The sequence below is a fragment of the Nicotiana tomentosiformis genome, chromosome 7, assembly GCF_000390325.3.
Source record: "Nicotiana tomentosiformis chromosome 7, ASM39032v3, whole genome shotgun sequence".
In the NCBI taxonomy this organism is placed as follows: domain Eukaryota; kingdom Viridiplantae; phylum Streptophyta; class Magnoliopsida; order Solanales; family Solanaceae; genus Nicotiana; species Nicotiana tomentosiformis.
The window spans coordinates 4103485-4125844 of record NC_090818.1 but is presented as its reverse complement, the minus strand read 5'-3'; positions in this window follow the sequence as shown (position 1 = coordinate 4125844).

Genomic DNA, 22360 nt, shown 5'->3' with positions numbered 1-22360 from the left:
ACAATCTTCATTACCATGAAAGTGATAATATAAATTTGGAAGAGTATTTAAATGCGGGGATATATACTTATCAATCAATTCTATACCAGAATACCGATCTTACCTTCCAAAATATTCAACAATAATTAAACTAGCAATAATCTCATGAAAAATGATCAAATAAACAATAATAACTTAAGCAAGAATATCTTAATTAAATAGTCAATTATTCACAATAAATAAATTCCACCCGCATACTTTGACTCAACCACAATGCAAAAGTACTCGTCACCTCACATATATAACACGTTGTACCCGCACATTAAATCACGTAGTAAATAGACAAATAAGTCTTACTCCCTCAAGTCAAGGTTAACCACGATACTTACCTCGCTTTGCAACCAACTCAAAATTCCAATAAACCTTTGCCTCGCGAATTCATGTCCGAAAGTTTCAAATCTAGTCACAAACAATTCAATATACTCAACACGAATTATAGAAATCAATTCTATATGAAAATACTAAATTTTCCAATTAAAATCCGAAATTTAACTCAAAAATTGCCCGTGGGGCCCACGTCTCGGAACACGACAAAAGTTATAAAATATGAACGCCCATTCAACCACGAGTCCAACCATATAAATTTTACTAAATTCCGACATCAACTCGACCTTCAAATTCCCAAATCTTATTTTCAAATCCCTAGGCCCAAGTCCTCGAATTTCATCTCAAAAATACGCAATCTAGTCGGAATAATCGATGATAACTCAATATTATTGACTAACAATGATCACAAGTAACTTACCTCAAGTTTTTTCGTGAATTCTTGCTAAAAAATCGCCCCAACCCGTACTTGAAATGTCCAAAAATGAGAATAATCTCGGAACCCCTCTGTTTTTAACATTGTTAGTGTTTTCGCATCTGCGATGCACTTGGCCGCATCTGTAGTCTCACAGATGCGAGGGTGGAGGTCGATTCTGCAGTTGGCTCGCTTCTGCGGACAATAGTCCGCTTCTGTGATGACCCAAAAGGTCATCTTTAAATTTAATAATTAATTATATGTTTTAAGGCCTCGAAAAGTACTATTTATCACTCCGCGACTTGCGTGCGCAGTCCGTATAATTTTTCGAACAGTTTTTATGTGAAAAATGGATTAAGATGTGAAATAGAGCCTTAAAACTCAACTGAGTTGACTTTGGTCAACAGTTTTGAGCAAACGGATCCGGATTAGTATTTTGATAATTCCGGTAGGTCCGTATCGTGATTTGGGACTTGGGTGTATGCCCGAAATTTAATTTGGAGGTCCCTATCTCAAGTTATGGTCATATAACGTAAACTAGTAATTTAAAGGCTAAAGATTTCCAAAAGTTTGACCACGGAGTTGACTTTTTGATATCGGGGTTAGAATCTGATTTTGGAAATTGGGATAGCTTCATTATGTCATTTATGACTTGTGTACCAAATTTGAAGTTATTCCGGATTCATTTAACATGTTTCGGCACAAGTTTTGAAAATAGAAAAGTTTGAAACTCTTAAGTCTGAATCGAGGTGTGAATTATAATTTCGATGTTATTTGATGTAATTTGAGACCCCGAGTAAGTCCGTATTATGTTACGGGACTTGTTGGGATATTTGAATAAGGTCCCGAGGGGCTTGGGGTGAGTTTTGGACGTGTTTTGGATCATTTTTGTAAAAAACTTGCAGGTCTGGTTCTGGTGTTTCGCACATGCGCAAGTTTAGCCACAGGTGCGTGGCCGCTTCTGCGATTCATCGATCGCTTCTGCGAAGGAGTCGCTTCTGCGCTCCTATTTTCGCTTTAGCGCCGCCGCTAGTGCGGCTACATTGTCCGTAGATGCGGACCCAGACCTAGTAACTCAAGTTCGCAGATGCAAACATCTGCCCGCAAATGCGATAGTGCAGATGCGCTTATTTGTCCGCAGATGCGGAAGTCCTGGGCAGAGAGTTTATATTCGAGGGTTTCTCCATTTTCTCCACATTTTGAGTTTTAGACTTCGGTTTTGGGAGATTCTTCGTGGGGTTTTCAAGCAAATCGACTGGGTAAGTATTTTTCACCCAAAATTTATTCTTTTCCATGATTATATCTTTATTTTTATCATCGATTTAGTGTCTTGAGTTGAGAAAAAATGGGGATTTTGAAGAAAACTTTCAAAACGAAAATTTAAGATTTGAAGGTCCATTTGATATCGGAATTTGATAATTTTTGTATGGTTGGACTCGTCTCGGAACGGGTGTTCGAATTTTGTAAGTGTTTCCGAGATTTGAGACGTGGGCCCCACTGTCAATTTTAAAGTGAATTTCGGATTTTATCCGGAATATTAGTAAATTAATATGGAATTAATTCCTATGATTCGTATTGAGTATATCGAATTGCTTGTGAATAGATTTGAAACTTTTGGAGACAAATTTAAAAGGAAAAGTTGTGGTCGAGTAATTGATTGAAATTGCAAAGCGAGGTAAGTGTCGTGGTTAACCTTGACTTGAGGGAATAGAACCCTTAAAGTATTTGTTATGTGAAATGCATGTGAACGACGTATAGGCGAGGTGACGAGTGTCTATACCTCATCAAATTAATTGTTTGCATAATTATTTAAAAAACTAAATTTATTTTAATACACGAATTAATTGTTATGATAATTGTTTCTCATGCTGATTTGATTTATGTGCATTAATTGCTACTTGACATTTAGCATATTAAATAGTAAACTGCCTATTTTCTCCCTGATTTTCACAATAAATTACTATTTGTCATTGTTTGTTTCATAATTAAATCATAATTATTGTATGCTTGTTATCTTAAAAAATTTATATTAATTGTTGCATTTATTGGGGCAATTTCTTTTATAAGAATTGGTAAATTGATATATTGGGGGATCGGGTTACACGCCGCAACAGACTTATTAAAAGTCCATATTAGGGGATCGGGTTGCATGCCGCAATAGACTTATTCAAAGTTCATATTGGGGGATCGGGTTGCACGCCACAACAGACTTATTAAAAGTCCATATTGAAGGATCGGGTTGCACGCCACAACAGACCTATAAAAAGTTCATATTGGAGGATCGGGTTGCACACCTCAACAGACTTATTAAAAGTCCATATTGGGGGATCGGGTTGCATGCCGCAACAGACTTGTTTAAAAGTCTATATTGGGGATCGGGTTGCTTGCCGCAACAGACTTATTTAAAGGTCTATATATACTTGATTAAAATAAATATAAGGGTAGATTGAAAATGAATATGTTGTGGGAGCGGGTTGCACGCTGCAACGGAAATTGATTGAAATAATAATTGATTATGACTGTTGAGTTGGCTTCAGCTATTAGAAATGATTTATCTGATTTAATTCTATTATTGTGGTTATTACTACTATTGCGTACAAGTTAATGTAAGTGACATGCCTTAGCCTCGTCACTACTTCGTCTAAGTTAGGCTTGACACTTACCAGTATATGGGGTCGGTTGTACTGATACTACACTCTGCACTTCCTGTGCAGATTTCAGAGTTGGTCCCAGCGGTGTACCATAGACTTGCTCGGATTTCAGCTACCAGAGGAGACTTGAGGTATAACTGCACGCCGTCCGCATTTCTGAAGTCCCCGTCTACTTTACTTTAGCTGTGTGTTTGTTTTCAGACAGTTTTATTTTATTCAGTCCTTTGTTTGTAATATTCTAGAAGCTAGTGCGCTTGTGACACTAATTCTGAGATGGTATTTAGACACTGTTATTTTTATGGATTATTCACTACATTTAGACTTTACTTCCGCATTTATTTCTTTGTTATTAATAAATTTAAAAATTATTTTAAAATGGATAATATTATTCTAACGTTGGCTTGCCTAGCAAGTGAAATGTTAGACGCCATCACGGACTGAAGGTGAAAATTTCGGGTCGTGACAGCTTCTGTGGTCCAAGGCCCCCTTAGCCCAGGCCGCATCTGCGACCATTTCATCGCTTCTGCGGTCGCGCTTCTGCGACGCGCCTTCTGCTTCTGCGGACCATCCACTTCTGCGAGTCCTGGCTCGCTTCTGCGAGCTCGCACCTACGATCAAAATTCCGCAGGTGCGATTACACCAGAATGCCAAAATTTTAAATTTTTCTTAAGTCAAAATTTTGATCCGTTAACCATCCGGAATCCACCCGAGGGACCCGGGACCTCAACTAAATACACTAACAAGTTCGAAAATATCATACGAACTTAGTCGAAACCTCAAATCACATCAAACAATGCTAAAATCACTAATTATACCCCAATTCAAGCTTAAGGAACTTAAGAATTTTTAACTTCTACATTCGATGCCAAAACCTATCAAATCAAGTCCGATTGACCTCAAATTTTGCACACAAGTCATAAATGACATAACGGACCTATAAAAATTTTCATACGTGGATTCCGACCCCTATATCAATAGAAGTCAATTTGTGGACAAACTTTGGAATCAATAAGCTTTCAAACTTCTAATTTTCAACAAATGGCGATAACTCAAGCTAGGGACCTCCAAATTAAATTTCGGGCATACGCCCAAGTCCCAAATTACGATACAGACCTACCGAAACTTTTAAAGCACTGATATGGGTCTATTTTCTCAAAACATTGATCGGAGTCAACTCAAATGAGTTTTGAAGTACTATTTCACATTTTTAATCAATTTTTCACATAAAAACGTTCCGAAAAAAATTACGGATTGAGCACGAAAGTCGGAAAAAGCTGAGTGATGCTATTTGAGGTTTTAGAATACAAAAATAATTATTAAATCTAAAGATGACCTTTCGGGTCATCACATATACGACATAATTTAAATTCGACATAACTTATAAATAATTTAGACAACCGTCACAAATATGTCGAAGTAAAATAGTGAAAGCGTAATACTTTTTGGAGGTGATTCAAAAAGGGACAACTATATATTTCACTTTAAGCCAAAGTTATAGAAGGAAACATACACCAAAAACGTCATCTATAAAGAAGTATCAGATATGATTCTACCTCACCGTATATTTATTTACTATAAATAAGATACTTTCTAACTTAACTAAATTGATCATCTTTGTAGGTTAAGCTGATATCATTTTGAATTAAAGTATTATGTTAATGTTATAACATTAATTTTTAGCATTTAAATTATTATTGTATTTTTATCATGTTAATTACTTTATAATGATCATTTCATCTTGTAAGTAATTTGTTACTAAATTTAGTTAGTTGTTCTTTCACGTAAAAGTTCTGACTAAAGATTTACGTGCAATACACGTACATAGTAACTAGTACTATATTAAAAGTACGGAGGTCTTTAATGAAATGTTGTTCGCCTTTTTTACCCTTTAGAAATAAATTTCACATTGGACATAATTGTAATTTAAGTTATTTTCTTAATATTTAGGGCATTTAAAACACATTATATTTTAGTTATTAAATATTTTCTTATTAAACTAGGTAAGAAGTCCTAATTTTTAGCCTCTATCCATCATACAATATTAATTAAATAAGAAAGCGTGAGTATTTTAGATCCAATAGAATACTATTAAATGCAATAATATTTACCTAGAATTAAATACTAAATTTAAAACTAATATTTCTTTTCATTTAAAACTTGATCTTTATCACCAAAAAAATATATTCTGAAGTCCCTCAAATTTTATGTTATATATAATTTGACACTTTATTTAATATTTATTTAATTACTTTTTAATATTTAAGAGCTTAAAATTGATTAAAATTTTACTTATTAATTTGTTTTCTTATTTGAACAATCTAGAAAGTTATAATATTTAGAGATTTATTAAAATTTCACTTGTATAAGTCTTACACGTAAACTATATATATAAATGATGAAAAAAATAGATAAAGGAAGAATAAAAAGATTTAAGAAAGAAGAGGTATGAGTTCTTGGACAATAACATAGATAGTTCACTTTTTAAAAATATACAAGATTACTGTATCAATAATATTATTCAAAATTATACTTTTAACTTTCAAGAGTTTTAAATACACTATTACAATTATACGCAATGTTGAGCAAACATCAATAAAAGAGCACAAAATAAATAAGATAATTTATGAAATTCTTTAATTTTTAATCCATTTATACATTTATAAATATGAGTCTGTTTATTGGCTAGCTTTCAATTGTAGATTCTCTTATTAGCATGCTTTATTCTTTTTCTTAATGTCTTTTTTTGTGTTTGTTATTGCACTTTTCAATTTTGTGTTTATTTATTATTAGTTTCCTACTATGTTGTAAATTGTATCCTTCAAGATTATTTATATTTTCGATGTTCTTTCCCATAAATTTGAAATTATAAAATTACAAACTTAGAACAAATTTTAAGCTGAATTATTGATAACTGAGGACTTATGAGATAGTTTCTTTGATATGGCTTTTTGGTACTGTCCCTTATTATCACGACCCAATTTTTTCTCTGTTGGGTATCGTGATGGCACCTAGTATTAGGGACTAGGTAAGCCTAATATTTATTGAATAACAACAATAATTAAATAACATCTAACAATTTTTGAAAATAGAAATCTCTATAAAATTTACAATTCCCAAAACCGGTAGTACAAGTCATAAGCTCTACAGAGTTTGCTACAAATTTCAAAATACAACTATTTGAAAATAGGTAAAACAGCGTGAATACAAAATAGGAAGATGACTCAGAAGCCTGCGAACGCAACAACAAGTTTACCTTGAGTCTCTATAGCAACAAGTCTGCACAGCTAGCTAATGATCAACTGACTTCGAAATACCTGGATCTGCATAAAATAATGTGCAGAAGTGTAGTATGAGTACACCCCGGCGGTACCCAACAAGTATTAAGACTAACCTCAGTGGAGTAGTGACAAGGAGTAGTCAAGACACCTACTGGACTAAATAACCTGAACAAGTATAAGTATAGAAACAACAGAGTATGATATCTACATAAAGACTACGCGAAGTGACAATTAATACAGTAATTGCAATAAGGAAGGAAAACAACAACTATCAGCCGAACACCATAATAATGACATAGAAGAATGAACGGAAACACAGCCTAAGTCCGATAATCACAGATAAAGAAAGGACAAGTAACAACTCAACAATACGACAACTTTCACACCGGGTTTTAGTCAATAAACTCCACGAGGTACCGAACCTCATACTATTCACAACTCACGGGTTCCAATACCTGAACCCCAACACTTCGCATCATGTGCCCTTATTACACTTCATAACCGCACTGACGACTCACGTGCCAAATAAAGCCATTCTCACATAGAAGGCAAGTAAACAAGGGTGTTCATCTATACTCAACAATATCAAGAAAACTTCTTAATTGATAAGAGTGCTCAACTACGTGTATGCTTGTGCAAGTATCCTAACATGGTTCATGCCAGCTAGTAAGTACAGGAAAAGAAATGGACATCACGTAGAATATTTTCACATAACTTTCCACAAGATAAAGCTCACACAGGTAAGTATACCACTACACAAGTATCAACAATAAGAATTCACCCAGGCCATCACAAGTAATCACAAATCAATCCCTGACACAACCCACCTTGTCTCGCCATGTGTGCAATAGTAATATAAATGCCCGCCTTGTCTCGTCACACGTGCATAATAATATTCGCACCTTGTCTCACCACATGCGCAACCCATATATATATATATATATATATATATATATATATATATATATATATATATATATATATATATATCCCTCCTTATCACGCCGCACGTGCAAATATCAATAGTAACAATAGCACAGCAAAAATCTCGTGCAACCCCATAACAATAACCGCACGGCAGAAACCTCATGCATCACAATAACAACAACCGCACGGCAGAAATCTCGTGCATCACAACAACAACTACAACAGCAACAATGACAATAATACAAGGGTACGACAAATAAGTCAACTCCGAGATTCCAGAACTCAAAGAAATAGAGGAACTAATTCACAAGGAGTAGCCACAATCGGGAATGCTGGTCATAATAAGAATAGCTTAACAAGAAAGGAAAGACTATGTAACAACGGTCCACAATATACAGTTCGACAATGAAGGAGCTAACACAAGTCGAATAATTCCAAATAAGGACAAGTCAACTAAAATATATGATATCTAACTTCTTTTAAGGTTGAAAAATTAGGAAAGAGATACAACAAATTCAGCTAAGAAGAAGCAGTGGAAAGATAACAATAACCTCAATAAGGCTAAACAATTACAGAAAAGATAGTAATAATTTCAAATAAAGATAAGCAGTTAGGGAAAGGATAACCTGGCAATAGAAAGGTAACAATTTCAGTTAAGGCACATATGAATCAAATAAATAATAAGAGTAAATCATGAAGCAATTAATTCTAATTAAGCAGGTAGAGGTAAAACTAGTAATTAAGAAGCTTAATCATAACAAGAACAACTGCATATTCAGTGAATACAAGGGCCTAAGAACCCTAAAAGGCCAATTTTCCATAAATAAGTCTGAGAACATACTCGTCACCTCGCGTACACGGACTACAATTAGCATAGAAGACTCAAATCCTAAGGGGCAGTTCCTCCACACAAGGTTAGGCAAGATACTTACCTCGAACCAAGCTCAATCAATCGGTAACGATGCCTTTTCCATGAATATCCGACTTAGAATGGCCCAAATCTAGCCAAAATCAATTACAAACCATAAATACAACTATAAGAAACTAATCTAATTAATGAAATCAAAGATAAAGCAAGAATTTAGAAAATTGCCCCAAAAAGACTCCCCGGACCCACGTCTCGGAATCGGGTAAAAGTCACAAAATACGAACACCCATTCACTCAAGAGTCCAACCATACTAGAATTTCTCAAATCCGACCTCAAATCGCCTTCCAAATTTCAAAAACTTAGTCTAGGAAGTTTCTACCATTTTTACCTAATTTCCAACTCAAATCCTTAATTAAAGGGTGGAATCAGCTATAGATTAATGAGATATAACCATAAAAGAGTTAAGAATCGTTACCCACAAGCTTTCTCTGAAAATCTCTCGAAATGTCGCCTCAATCCGAGCTCTCTAGGTTCAAAAATGGAGAATGAAATCAAACCCTCGCACTTAGCCCTTTTCTGCCCAGCGATTTCGTACCTGCGGGCCATGAATCGCACCTGCATCACCGCACCTGCGAAATTCCTATCGCATGTGCGGATTCCACTTAAAAACTTAGCATCCGCTTTTGTGATCAAAGGGTCGCACCTGCGTGTGCGCGCCTGCGGACCCATGTCCGCTTCTGCGGGTCAATAAGCACTTCTGCGGGCATCGCAGATGCGGTACCTCCTTCGCACCTGCGACCCCAGGCAGCTCCTCTCCTCTCCGCTTCTGCGCTTTCCTCTCCGCACTTGTGATCCCGCACCTGCGGTCTCCCCACCGCAGGTGCAAAAACACCAGAACTCAGATAGCTTCAGTAATTGCATAAGTCCAAAACTCAATCTGTTAAGCATCCGAAACACACCCGATGCCCCCGGGACCTCAACCAAACATACCAACTAGCCCTAAATCACCATACAGACTTAGTCGAGCCCTCAAATAACATCAAACAACGCTAAAAACACAAATCACCCTCCAATTCAAACTTAATGAACTTGAAACATCAAATTTCTACAACTGATGTCGAAACCTATCAAACCACGTCCGATTGACCCCAAATTTTGCACACAAGTAATATTCAACATTTCGGACCTACTCTAACTTCCGGAATCGGATTCCAACACCGATACCAAAAAGTCCACTACCGGTCTAAATCTCCAAAAATCCGACTTTTACCATTTCAAGCTAAATGAGCTACAGACCTCCAAAACACAATCCGGACACGCCCCCAAGTCCAAAATCACCCAGCGGAGCTAACGGAACCGGCGAAATGCCATTCCAGAGTCGTCTTCACATAGTTCCGACTACGGTCAAAATCCTAAGGCTTAAGCGTCCATTTTAGGGACTAAGTGTCCCAATTCACTCCGAATCATCCGGTAACTGAATTCAACCACGCATGCAAGTCAATACACATAATACGAAGCTGCTCAGGGCATTATGCCGCGAACGGGACTTAAATTCTCAAAATGACCGGCCGGGTCGTTACATCTTTTCCCTCTTAAACAAATGTTCATCCTCGAACGTGCCAAGAATCGCCTCGAAGTATTCAAATCACTGAAAGCACATATCCAACATACACCCGCGGGTGACCCCATGTCACCCCAATCCACATAAACCTGATGACACCATCTCAACTGTAATTCACCCTTTCTACCAACACCGATAAGCCTTAGAGTCAAAATTCTCATCTTCTATTCATCTCCAAAAGACCCGATTCTAAATCCATACACGATATCAATCTCAACCAACTATAACAACTCATGCCTACACCCACAAGGTACTACCAACCAACATGACACACCACACATAGGCCCATAATAACATTTCTGATCACAATAGCTGCCCGTAATCAAAACCAGCACCGGCAATTAGCCTCATAGCTGTTAGAGACCCATTTCAAACCTCCACAACGATGACAATGATGCAAGAAGCATGAAGACCTCATAACTATACACCCGGATCAACAAGTCTCATCTAACGCCACCGGGAACATACCCCTTAAGTTAAAACTCAAATAAGCACAAGACGAAAATGACTGATTATGTAAAGAGAAACACATAAGAGAAATATCAAACAAGCCCGACAGGCACAACTCTCTATCTGTATCATCCTACGAATCAATTTAAAAGGAAAAATCAAAGTATATGAACAAATCACAAGGATCTCATCCTGATATAACCTCCACCGCGACACGTAGCCCGGCTCAAACATATCAAATCACATGGAATCGTGAGGGTCTCACCCTCAACTCTGAACCACAAGCCGAATACATATCATACCAATTGAAATCTTCCACTAACTCAATTGTGCCAATAAAATCACATAACTTACTGAACTCTCACCCCGGTAGAGTATCAAATCACAAATCGTAACCAAATTACTCAGGAATCACATCAAACTTGCCATAATAGACAACATGAATTCACTTCTAGTCTCGTAACTTTCAATAATAAATTAAAACAACGTTAGACATGACTATCACTCATAAAATCTCTCAACAGGGGCAAACACATAAACATAATACTAAGTAATGAACTCACCCATAGGTGGGACAACAAATAGGGGAACTCGCCCCGATAAGCAGAATCGAATCAAAATACGAATGGTGCCCCTCTGTAACAAATCAAAAGCATACTTGTATGACATCATCTGGCGCAGTGGCCTCAATCCTACTATATGAAACACATCAACGGGCCGGGCCTTCCCCTCTTGGGCGCCCTCTACTGGCTTGAATACTCCGTTGTGACACACATGTCCGGAGTCTAGGACAATCTCTCACCTTGTGGCTGATATCTCCATACTCGAAGCAATATCTCTGCTGGCTTGGTTGTGGGAACTATGCGGTACGGGTACTCTGAGACCCATGAGCACCTGAAACACTGTGCGAAGCCTGAAGTGCAAACTGAACCGGCTGACCCACAAAACCTCTACCATGTCGTACTCTGCCTCCAAAATAAGGGCCAGTAGATCTCTCCGGTCTACGAGGTCTCCTCACCTCCCTGTCCTATCTCTCTCCTGACCTCGCATGTCCTCTCTCTCATGGCCCCGCCTGTCTCCTCTCTCTTGATCCCACATGCCCTCTACTTGGCAAGAGATCCCTACCACCTGCTGAAATTAAATATTCAACTCTAAATCCGGAGCCATACTAAACCGAATATCATGCCTGAGCCCCTCAATGAATCTATGGACACGCTCTCTAACTGTAGCGACCAAAGCAGGTGCATGTCTGGCCAAATCACTAAATCTAACGGCATACTCTGATACTAACAAAGTGCCTTGGCGCAGCTGCTCAAACTCTGCGCGCCATGCATCTCGAAGGGACTAAGGTACAAAGTCTCTCAGGAATATCTCTGAAAACTGAACCCATGTAAGTGAAGCTGACTTGGCCGGGCTACCCAACTCATACACCCGCCACCACTGATAAGCCGCTCCCCTGAGCTGGAACGTAGTAAAAGCAACCTCGCACGTCTCCACAATACCCATAGTACGGAGAATACGGTGACACTCCTCCAGAAAACCCTGGGCACCATCTGTCGCCAATCCACTGAAGGTAGGAGGGTGGTACTTTTTTCACCTCTTAAGTCTAAGTTGTTCTTCCTCAGATCCTGCTTCCCTAACCACAGGCTGAACTGGGACCACAGGCTGTGTCGCCATGACACCTGGAACCTGACCAACATGAACTCGCTGCTCTGGAGTGTGGGCTGTGGGAGTCTTAGCTCCTCCCCAGGTCAGTGAAATAGCTGGTACAACCGGAATCAACGCCGCCTGAGCCAATATACCAAACATGCTCAAGAACTGTGCTAAGGTCTCCTGAAGTCCTGGGGTAACAGCAGGCGCCTCCGGTACCTGCCCCTCAACTGGAACTACTAGCGGCTCCTCAACTGTTGCTCTGGTAGGTTCCCTAGCTGTGACACGTGCTCCTCGTCGGCCTCTACCTCTGCCCCTAGCGACATCTGCTCCGGGGGTAACGTCATCAGCAACTGCAGCTCGTGTCCTCACCATCTGTGAGATAATGGAATGATAAAAGTTTAAACTTTGAGACCAATGAACTCGCACGATAGGAATGAAGGAAGTGAAACTGTCCTAATAGTTCCGTAGCCTCTCGAAGATAAGTACAGACGTCTCCGTACCGATCCTCAAGACTCTACTAAACTCGCTTATGACTCGTAGTACCTATGAACCTAGGGCTTTGATACTACCTTGTCACGACCCAATTTTCCCTCTGTTGGGTATCGTGATGGCACCTAGTCTTAGGGACTAGGTAAGCCTAATATTTACTTAATAACAACAATAATTAAATAAAATGTAACAATTTTTGAAAATGGAAATCTCTATAAAATTTACAATTCCCAAAACCAGTAGTACAAGTCATAAGCTCTACAGAGTTTGCTACAAATTTCAAAATACAACTATTTAGATATAGATAAAACAATGTGAATACAAAATAGGAAGGTGACTCCGAAGCCTGCGAACGCAGCAACAAGTTTACCTTGAGTCTCCACACCAACAAGTCCGCACACCTAGCTAATGATCAACTGACTTTGAAATACCTGGATCTGCACAAAACAATGTGCCGAAGTGTAGTATGAGTACACCACGGCGGTACCCAGCAAGTATCAAGACTAATCTCAGTGGAGTAGTGACGAGGAATAGTCAAGACTCCTACTGGACTAAATAACCTGAACAAGTATAAGTATAGAAACAAAAGAGTATGATATCTACATAAAGACTACGCGAAGTGGCAATTAATACGGTAATTACAATAAGGAAGGAAAACAACAACTATCAGCCGAACACCATAATAATGACATAGAAGAATGAACGGAAACACAGCCTAAGTCCGATAATCACAGATAAAGAAAGGACAAGTAACAACTCAACAATACGACATCTTTCACACCGGGTTTTAGTCAATAAACTCCACGAGGTACCGAACCTCATACTATTCATAACTCAAGGGTTCCAATACCTGAACCCTAACACTTGGCATCCTGTGCCCTCATTACACTTCATAACCACACTGACGACTCACATTCCAAATAGAGTCATTCTCACATAGAAGGCAAGTAAACAAGGGTGTTCATCTATACTCAACAATATCAAGAAATCTTCTTAACCGATAAGAGTGCTCAGCTACGTGTATGCTTGTGCAAGTGTCCTAACATGGTTCATGCCAGCTAGTAAGTACATGAAACGAAATGGACAGCACGTAGAATGTTTTCACACAACTTTTCACAAGATAAAACTCACATAGGTAAGTGTACCACTATACAAGTATCAACAACAAGAATACCCCCAGGCCATCACAAGTCATCACAAATCAATCCCTGACACAACCCACCTTGTCTCGCCACGTGTGCAATATTAAAATAAATGCTCGCCTTGTCTCGCCACACGTGCATAATAATATTTCCACCTTGTCTTGCCACGTGCGCAACCCATATATATATATATATATCCCGCCTTATCATGCCGCATGTGTAAATATTAATAGTAACAATAGCACGGCAGAAACCTCGTGCAACCCCATAACAACAACCGAAGAAACCTCATGCATCACAATAACAACAACCGCACGGTAGAAACCTCGTGCATCACAACAACAACTACAACAGCAACAATGACAATAATACAAGGGTACGACAAATAAGTCAACTCAGAGATTCCAGAACTCATAGAAACGGAGGAACTAATTCACAAGGAGTAGCCACAATCAGGAATGCTAATCATAATAAGAATAGCTTAACAAGAAAGGAAATACTATATAACAACAGTCCACAATATACAGTTCAACAACGAGGGAGCTAACACAAGTCGAATAATTCTAAATAAGGACAAGTCAACTAAAATATAGGATATCTAACTTCTTTTGAGGTTGGGAAATTAGGTAAGAGATACAACAAATTAAGCTAAGAAGAAGCAGCAGAAAGATAACCATAACCTCAATTAAGGCTAAACAAATACAGAAGAGATAGTAATAATTTCAAATAAAGATAAGCAGTTAGGGAAAGGATAACATGGCAATAAAAAGATAACAATTCCAGTTAAGGCACATATGAATCAAATAAGCAATAAGAGTGAATCATGAAGCAATTAATTCTAATTAAGCAGGTAGAGGTGAAACTAGTAATTAAGAAGCGTAATCAAAACAAGAACAACTGCATATGCAGTTAATACAAGGGCCTAAGAACCCTAAAAGGCCAATTTTTCACAAATAAGTCCGAGTATGTACTTGTCACCTCGCCTACATGGACTACAATAAGCATAGAAGACTCAAATCCTAAGGGGTAGTTCCCCCACACAAGGTTAGGCATGATACTTGCCTCGAACCAAGCTCAATCAATCGGTAACGATGCCTTTTCCACGAATATCCGACTCCGAATGGCCCAAAACTAGCCAAAATAAATTACATACCATAAATACAACTATAAGAAACTAATCTAAATAATGAAATCAAAGCTAAAGCAAAAATTTAGAAAATCGCCCCAAAAGGTCTCCCCGGGCCTACGTCTCGGAATCGGGTAAAAGTCACAAAATACAAACACACATTCACTCATGAGTCCAACCATACAAGAATTTCTCAAATCCGACCTCAAATAGCCTTCCAAATCTTAAAAACTTAGTCTAGGAAGTTTCTACCATTTTTACCAAATTTCCAACTCAAATCCTTAATTAAAGGGTGGAATCAGCTATAGATTAATGAGGTATAGCCATAAAAGTGTTAAGAATCGTTACCCACAATCTTTCTATGAAAATCCCTCGAAATTGCGCCTCAATCCGAGCTCTCTAAGTTCAAAAATGGAGAATGAAATCAAACCCTCGCACTTAACCCTTTTCTGCCCAGCGATTTCGCACCTGTGGGCCAAGAATCGCACCTGCGGAATTCCCATCGCAGGTGTGGATTCCACTTAAAAACTCAGCGTCCGCTTCTGCGATCAAAGGGTCGCACCTGCGAACCCATGTCCGCTTCTGTGGTCTTCTTCCGCTCATGCGGGTCGTTAAGTGCTTCTGCGGGCAACGCAGATGCGGCACCTCCTTCGCACCTGAGACCCCAGGCAGCTCCTCTCCTCTCCGCTTCTGCGCTTTCCTCTCCGCACTTGCGATCCCGCACCTGCGGTCTCCCCACCGCAGGTGCGAAAACACCAGAACTCAGATAGCTTCAGCAATTGCATAAGTCTAAAACTCAATCCGTTAAGCATCCGAAACACACCAGAGACTCCAGGGACCTCAACCAAACATACCAACTAGTCCTAAATCACCATACGGACTTAGTTGAGCCCTCAAATCATATCAAACAACGCTAAAAACACGAATCATCCTCCAATTCAAACTTAATGAACTTGAAACTTCAAATTTCTAAAACCGATGCCGAAACCTATCAAACCACGTCAGATTGACCCCTAATTTTGTGTACAAATCATATTCAATATTACGGACCTACTCTAACTTCTGGAATTGGATTCCGACCCCGATATCAAAAAGTCAACTACCGGTCAAAATCTCCAAAAATCCGACTTTCGCCATTTCAAGCCTAAATGAGTTACAGACCTCCAAAATACAATCCGGACACGCCCCTAAGTCTAAAATCACCCAACGTAGCTAACAGAACCGATGAAACTCTATTCCGGAGTCATCTTCACACAGTTCCGACTACGATCAAAATTCTAAGGCTTAAGCTTCCGTTTTAGGGACTAAGTATCCCAATTCACTCCGAATCATCCGGTAACTGAACTCAACTACGCACGCAAGTCAATACACATAATATGAAGCTGCTCAGGGTCTTATGCCACATAATGGGACTTAAATTCTCAAAACGACCGGTCGGGTCGTTACACTTATTGTCTATATATTCATTAATGTGGTGCTTATACTTTCCTGAATTGAGGGTCTATTGGAAACAACCTCTCTATCTTCACAAGGTAGGGTTAAGGTCTGCGTACATATTACCCTCCCCAGATCTCACAGCGTGGAATAAATTATTATACACAACCAATATTCATGATCATCTTAAGAAGCTTACACTTTTATTTTATAAATGTTTTTAATTTGTTTTATACGATTTGAGATAGGATTCACGTGTATCGCGCGTACCCTAATACTAGTATATATAAAATATATATACTTATTATGTATAAGATTTGTATATTATATATTAATATATAAAAATATATATTAACCCGCTATTATTATTATTATTATTATTATTATTATTATTATTATTGGGGGTCGCTATACTATGTTAGTTTTCCCAAAAGAAGTTGTACAATCAAATTGAGGCGCTTGTTCCCAAATACTCGTATGATTGTTGGGTTAGTGAATAAGAAGTTTCCTTGCTAAAGTAGCTTACATTATATTACACTTTATATGCACCAACCTCTATAACATAAGTAAGCTTTTAATTGCTTTCTTCACCAGCAATTTAGAGAAACAGGTCTACGAAAATGGGTGTAATCACGAATTGTCTTTAATAATGTCTCAATCAAATGCTAGAATCACATTCTTTCACCTTGTGTTCATCTCCTCCCCAGAGGCGGATGTAGCTCACTGGCTACGGGTTCAACTGAACCCATAACTTTCGACGCGGAGTAAAAATTTGTATGTAAAAATTCATTAAAATTGCAAAAATAGTAGATATGAACCCATAACTTTAAAAATATAATGGGTTTAATGTTAAAAATCTTAAAATTGAACCCATAAGATTTAAATTCTGGATCCGCCTCTGCTCCTCCCCTATCATTGACAAATTGACTTGACTATATCTCTCAGGTAATTAGAAGTTTAGTAGTCTATGCATTGTAATATGTGACATGGACGTTAAAAAATTGCTATTTCTTGCGTATGTTTTTCGCCCATTGCAATGTGTGATATGGACGTTAAACATGCACGGTTAACTACACGTCCACTCGTTTTTAACGAATTAACGATAACAAAAAGGAAAAACATGTACTTCAACGTATTAACTACAGTAAAATTTAGCATATAGTTTCAATAAAAATGATTTAGAAAATCATTATCAAAGAACAGTTTGAATCTCCAAAGTAATAATTGGGAAAAATAAAATAGGATAGAACTATTACTAATTTATGAAAAATAGTAGCAAATGAAATAATTACATATTCTAACTTTTCAGTGTAATGGCTCCTAAAAGAGTAATTGAGAAAAAGAACACCAAGAAAGAAAGCATTTCTGCAAATGGGCTTATCGAATTGGTCTGATATCATGTGAAAAAATCTAAATATTCAACCCATAACCTTAATACAATAGGTGAAGTAGTCCATGACCGTTTGGAGATTTTTATACAACCAATGATGAATAATGATAATATTCTCTAATATATGCACAATATAATTTTTATTGAGCTGCCTTCCGCTCCAGGGACCTTGATTATACGGAGAGCTAATTCACGTGTTTCTAAGACCGAATGAAAGTTATATATGAGACTTAATTACCCTCCATGGAAACTCAATATATAGTAAGGTTATTCAAAGAGGTCAAGAATAATTTTCTTTGTCTTATGTCAATTTCAATAGTAAAGTTCAAAATATTTAGCCATACGCAATTTTCTCCAACCATGTAATATCAATTTAATGATCTTCACAAGTTCCCAACCTGCAGTTTACACGACCATCAACCTAAATTAAAATTTTTGCCATTTTTTTGCGAGCTGATTAAGTACTCTTCCCTACTTTTGAAGAAAAAGACATTTAGATATTATATGGACTAAACTTTGTTAACCTAGATTTATACTATTTTTCCTTCTAGAAGTTGTTTCCTTCAGAAAAAGGCATATGAAAAAGACTGGATTCATTCATCTCTCATCAGACCAAAGACAAATGTGAGTTATTAAAGTTTATGAATGTCAAAGCTAAGTTAGTTGAGTTTTACCTTTCAAATTCTAAATATATTAGATTCTAGAAACGTCTCATGCTTTAATTTCTCTTTTTTGACAAAATCAAATTACTAGTGAGATATGGCTTTCAGATAACGTTTTATTTAGTCTGAAAAGTTTGGTAAGTTCAATAATATAAACAAATAAGCGAATAAAAACCTGACTCTAGCTAGGCAGCTCTAATGACTCGTCTACCTTAGGCTTCCACATGTATAAGTTGGTACATGATACTATATATTTAGCCAACTTTATTAGTGCTGGTGAAATATAAACTAAAATTAGTTAGCAGTCGTTCACCAGATGAGACATTATTAATTGGGTCTGTTTTTGTTGACATTGCAATTAAATTTAAGTAATTCACGAGATCAACTAATTAAGAATAGACAGACGTAGTTTAGTACTAGCCCTAAGGTTTAATATGGGTATGAAAGTCGGAACCTTGAATTTCTTCTTAGCTTTTGTATGGGAACCATATTACTTATTTAATCGGTAAAAGATTCTTTTGATACAAATCATACAATTATAATTAGTGTAGAGTTATGAATTACCAAGCTAATCATTATTCTACTGCTATATGACGTTAGAGTAAAACTAAACTCACGTGTTGAAATTCCAACAATGGATAATTACTTTCCACGAAAAAATGACAAATAAAATAAATACAGTACTCCATATAATAAGCAAGATAAACATCAACAATAACAAACCCACTAAAATCTAACAAGTTGCTGTGTCTGAGAAGGTTAGTGTATATGCAGACTTTACTCATACCTTGTGAAGGTAGAGAGACTATTTTCGATAGACCATCGGCTCAAAGAAAGATGTAAAAGGCAACAACACAAGCGGTAACAACAACAAGGTAAGATGATGAGAGATAGCCAAAGACGAAAGAAACAACAGATAGTGATAAAATTCAGGAATAAGAAAATATGAGAATAATACTAATACTACTGATATGTAGAGACTACGTACTTACCTTCTACTCTAATTCTGGACCTCCACATCTTCCAAGATAAAAATTTAAAAAAAAATGAAAAAAGATATTACTTGGTCCTTAATTGGTGCTGAGTACCAGACAAGCTAGAATTAATAGAAATGTAGTACTACAAAACATGTAAGTGTTGGTAGGATTTCTAGAAGGAAAGTACAACACGACCTTTGTCTATTCCTTAGCCGTAACTTTGCTAGCCATTTTCTTCACAACTATTTAGTTCATTGGTTTTCCTTTGTTAACTTTTAAGTCAAATTAAAGGCATGTTATCGTTCAAATATTAAGCCAGGGTATATGCTGACAACAACCAGGTAATAAGCTAGCCCTGAATAATTACTATATGTGCAATGATTTATAAAAGTTTAGTACTAATTACTATCCACATATGTTTATTCAATTTACTGAATTTCGTATGCATTGACGTTTCCTTGTGCTATTCTTTTTGTTTATATGTTTTTAATTTACTTGAAATAATAATCATCATCTTAGATGAGGGATGAGTACACCCTCCCCCCTCTCGTCCAAGGAATTTTGAAAGTCATAATCCTCTATAATAATACTTTACTATAATGGTCAATATTTTATGTCATGTTATAATATATATTCTATATAATATCAATTTATTATAGCAATAAAAAAATATCGAAATTGTTATAGAGAAGTTTGACTGTATATGTATAAGAATATGGTAAGCTACCGACCGGCGTCTATAAGGATGATTGGGTAGCATGAACTTGGGGGAGGTCAGAGTGGAACGGAAGACACGGATATGAACGCTGGAGGACTAATTATTTAATTATCAGTCTTTAGTCTGAATATATATGATTGGTTATGACTATGATATTAGTATAAAAAATTACTTAAAAGTTTATCATAGTCGGAGCATACTAAAAAGCTTTTTAGTTTGGTATCCATAGTTTTCAAAAGGAGTTTCGTAGTAGTTAGTTGTTTGATTTAACTAATTCTTGATGCTGTCAACGCCACCTTCTGTTTAAATTTGTCATGTCTTTCGTAATAAGAAAGTTTAATTTCAACATAATTATTTCAAAAGACGTTGTTAGTATATATATCAAATACAATAATCACCTCAACTGCACACGTAGAAATATTTGAAAATCAAAAAGGTTCCACATATGATACATTGTTCCTCTATTTCTTTTTAATGTAATAGACACATTGATCGTTTAATTGATATCATTTTGTTAGCAACTATCCAATAACAAAAATCTAAATACATTCCTTAATTTGATAAATAAACAAAAATCTATATTCCTTCTCCCTTTTTTAAAGTGTAATAACTATTTGGTTAATCTATCGAGTTGGTGTAGTGTAGGAGTTCGTTTTACTCTGTAAGGAAAACGTGGTTTGGAAAATTGTAGAATATAATGTTGGAGAAGTTAATCGTAATTAGTCAAACTTGTGGTTGTTAATTGAATGAACACAAAAGGTGTGAGTTTTTTACTGTTACATATGCATCTTAATTGCCTCAATATTAAGAGAATAACTATTGCTGCTTTTAGCCCTAAAGTTCGTATTCTAGCAGTCACTGCAATAACCTGTTATTTTATATTTATTTTTTTTACTCAGCTCATTTTATTACTGTAGTATAATCATGGCGGAGCCACCTTATGCTAAGGGAGGTCACACTCATTCGTCAAAAAATTACACTGTTTAGTTAAGTTAAAAGTTTATTTTTATACGGTAGAAAATCGGCTAATCCTGGTAAGTGAGATAGCCACCTCTAATTTATTTTCACTAATTTGACTTCAACTTAAAAATTCTCAGGCTTGTCGTTAGGCTGTTCCTTGTCTCTCCCTCTACCAGAAAAATGTCAAATACTATTCAGTTAAACATTATTGTTCCCAACAAAATTTAATAGATAGAAGACCCTCTCTTAAGTACTGTCATTAACTTATAATAATTAGAGTTTCTTAATCCAGCTCAATTATCAGCTAAATTTACTTGATTATAACATAGAAATTAAGTTCTTCCAATCCCCCCCAATCCCATGTGGCGCAACAGATGCCGTAGTTTTAGCTGAAGTTTTCATCAAATTATCTTAGGCTTCACCAAGTTTTAAATTTAGGAAGTTCTGATCCCATCTTCTCTGGAAAATTCGAAAACTCTTCTTTGTGGTAATAATACCAAAATATCAAGTTGGCGCATCCGTCTTTATCTTTATTTTGATACTTATAGGCCTTTTGAATTCTCTTTTTCCCTATTTCATTAATTATGCCGTGATGTCGTCACTATTTTGTTATCGTGAACGACATCACAAGCAGCACATTGCACAAAGTATTTCACGTTCACGTGAGATTCGGGGAAGAGTAGCACCCCAAGAGCTGTCAACATTACACGAAATGCTTTGTGCGGCCCTTTTTCGGATCCTGCGTGAACACGAAATACTTTATGCATCATGCTGCCCGTGATGTCATCCACGATAACATAATAGATTTAGCTTAGAGTTTACTGCATGTGTACTAACGGCGATTGGTATTCCGACAAAATTGGTAACAAACCTAATATCGCATGTTAAATTATACTAATAGTATAATCTTTTCTAGCAGATTACCTACATAATTTTTACCCACATAATTTTTCAGGTTATTAATAGTACTTAGTATATTAATTATAGTTATAAATTTAAGTGACTTTATACTGATAGTATAATTAATTCTCTTACTCTATCACTTTATGAAATTTAAACTCTAAAAAAATATATGCATCAATAATTTCTGACAATTTTAGTGAAAAGATCAACTCCTAGGATTTGAATTTTGAAAGGAGAAAGAAAAGAGATGCAGTTTCTTTTACTATAGAATTGTTTTTCTAACACGCGTGTAATTCTATGGACGTAATATGGGTGTGTCACATGAGGTAACA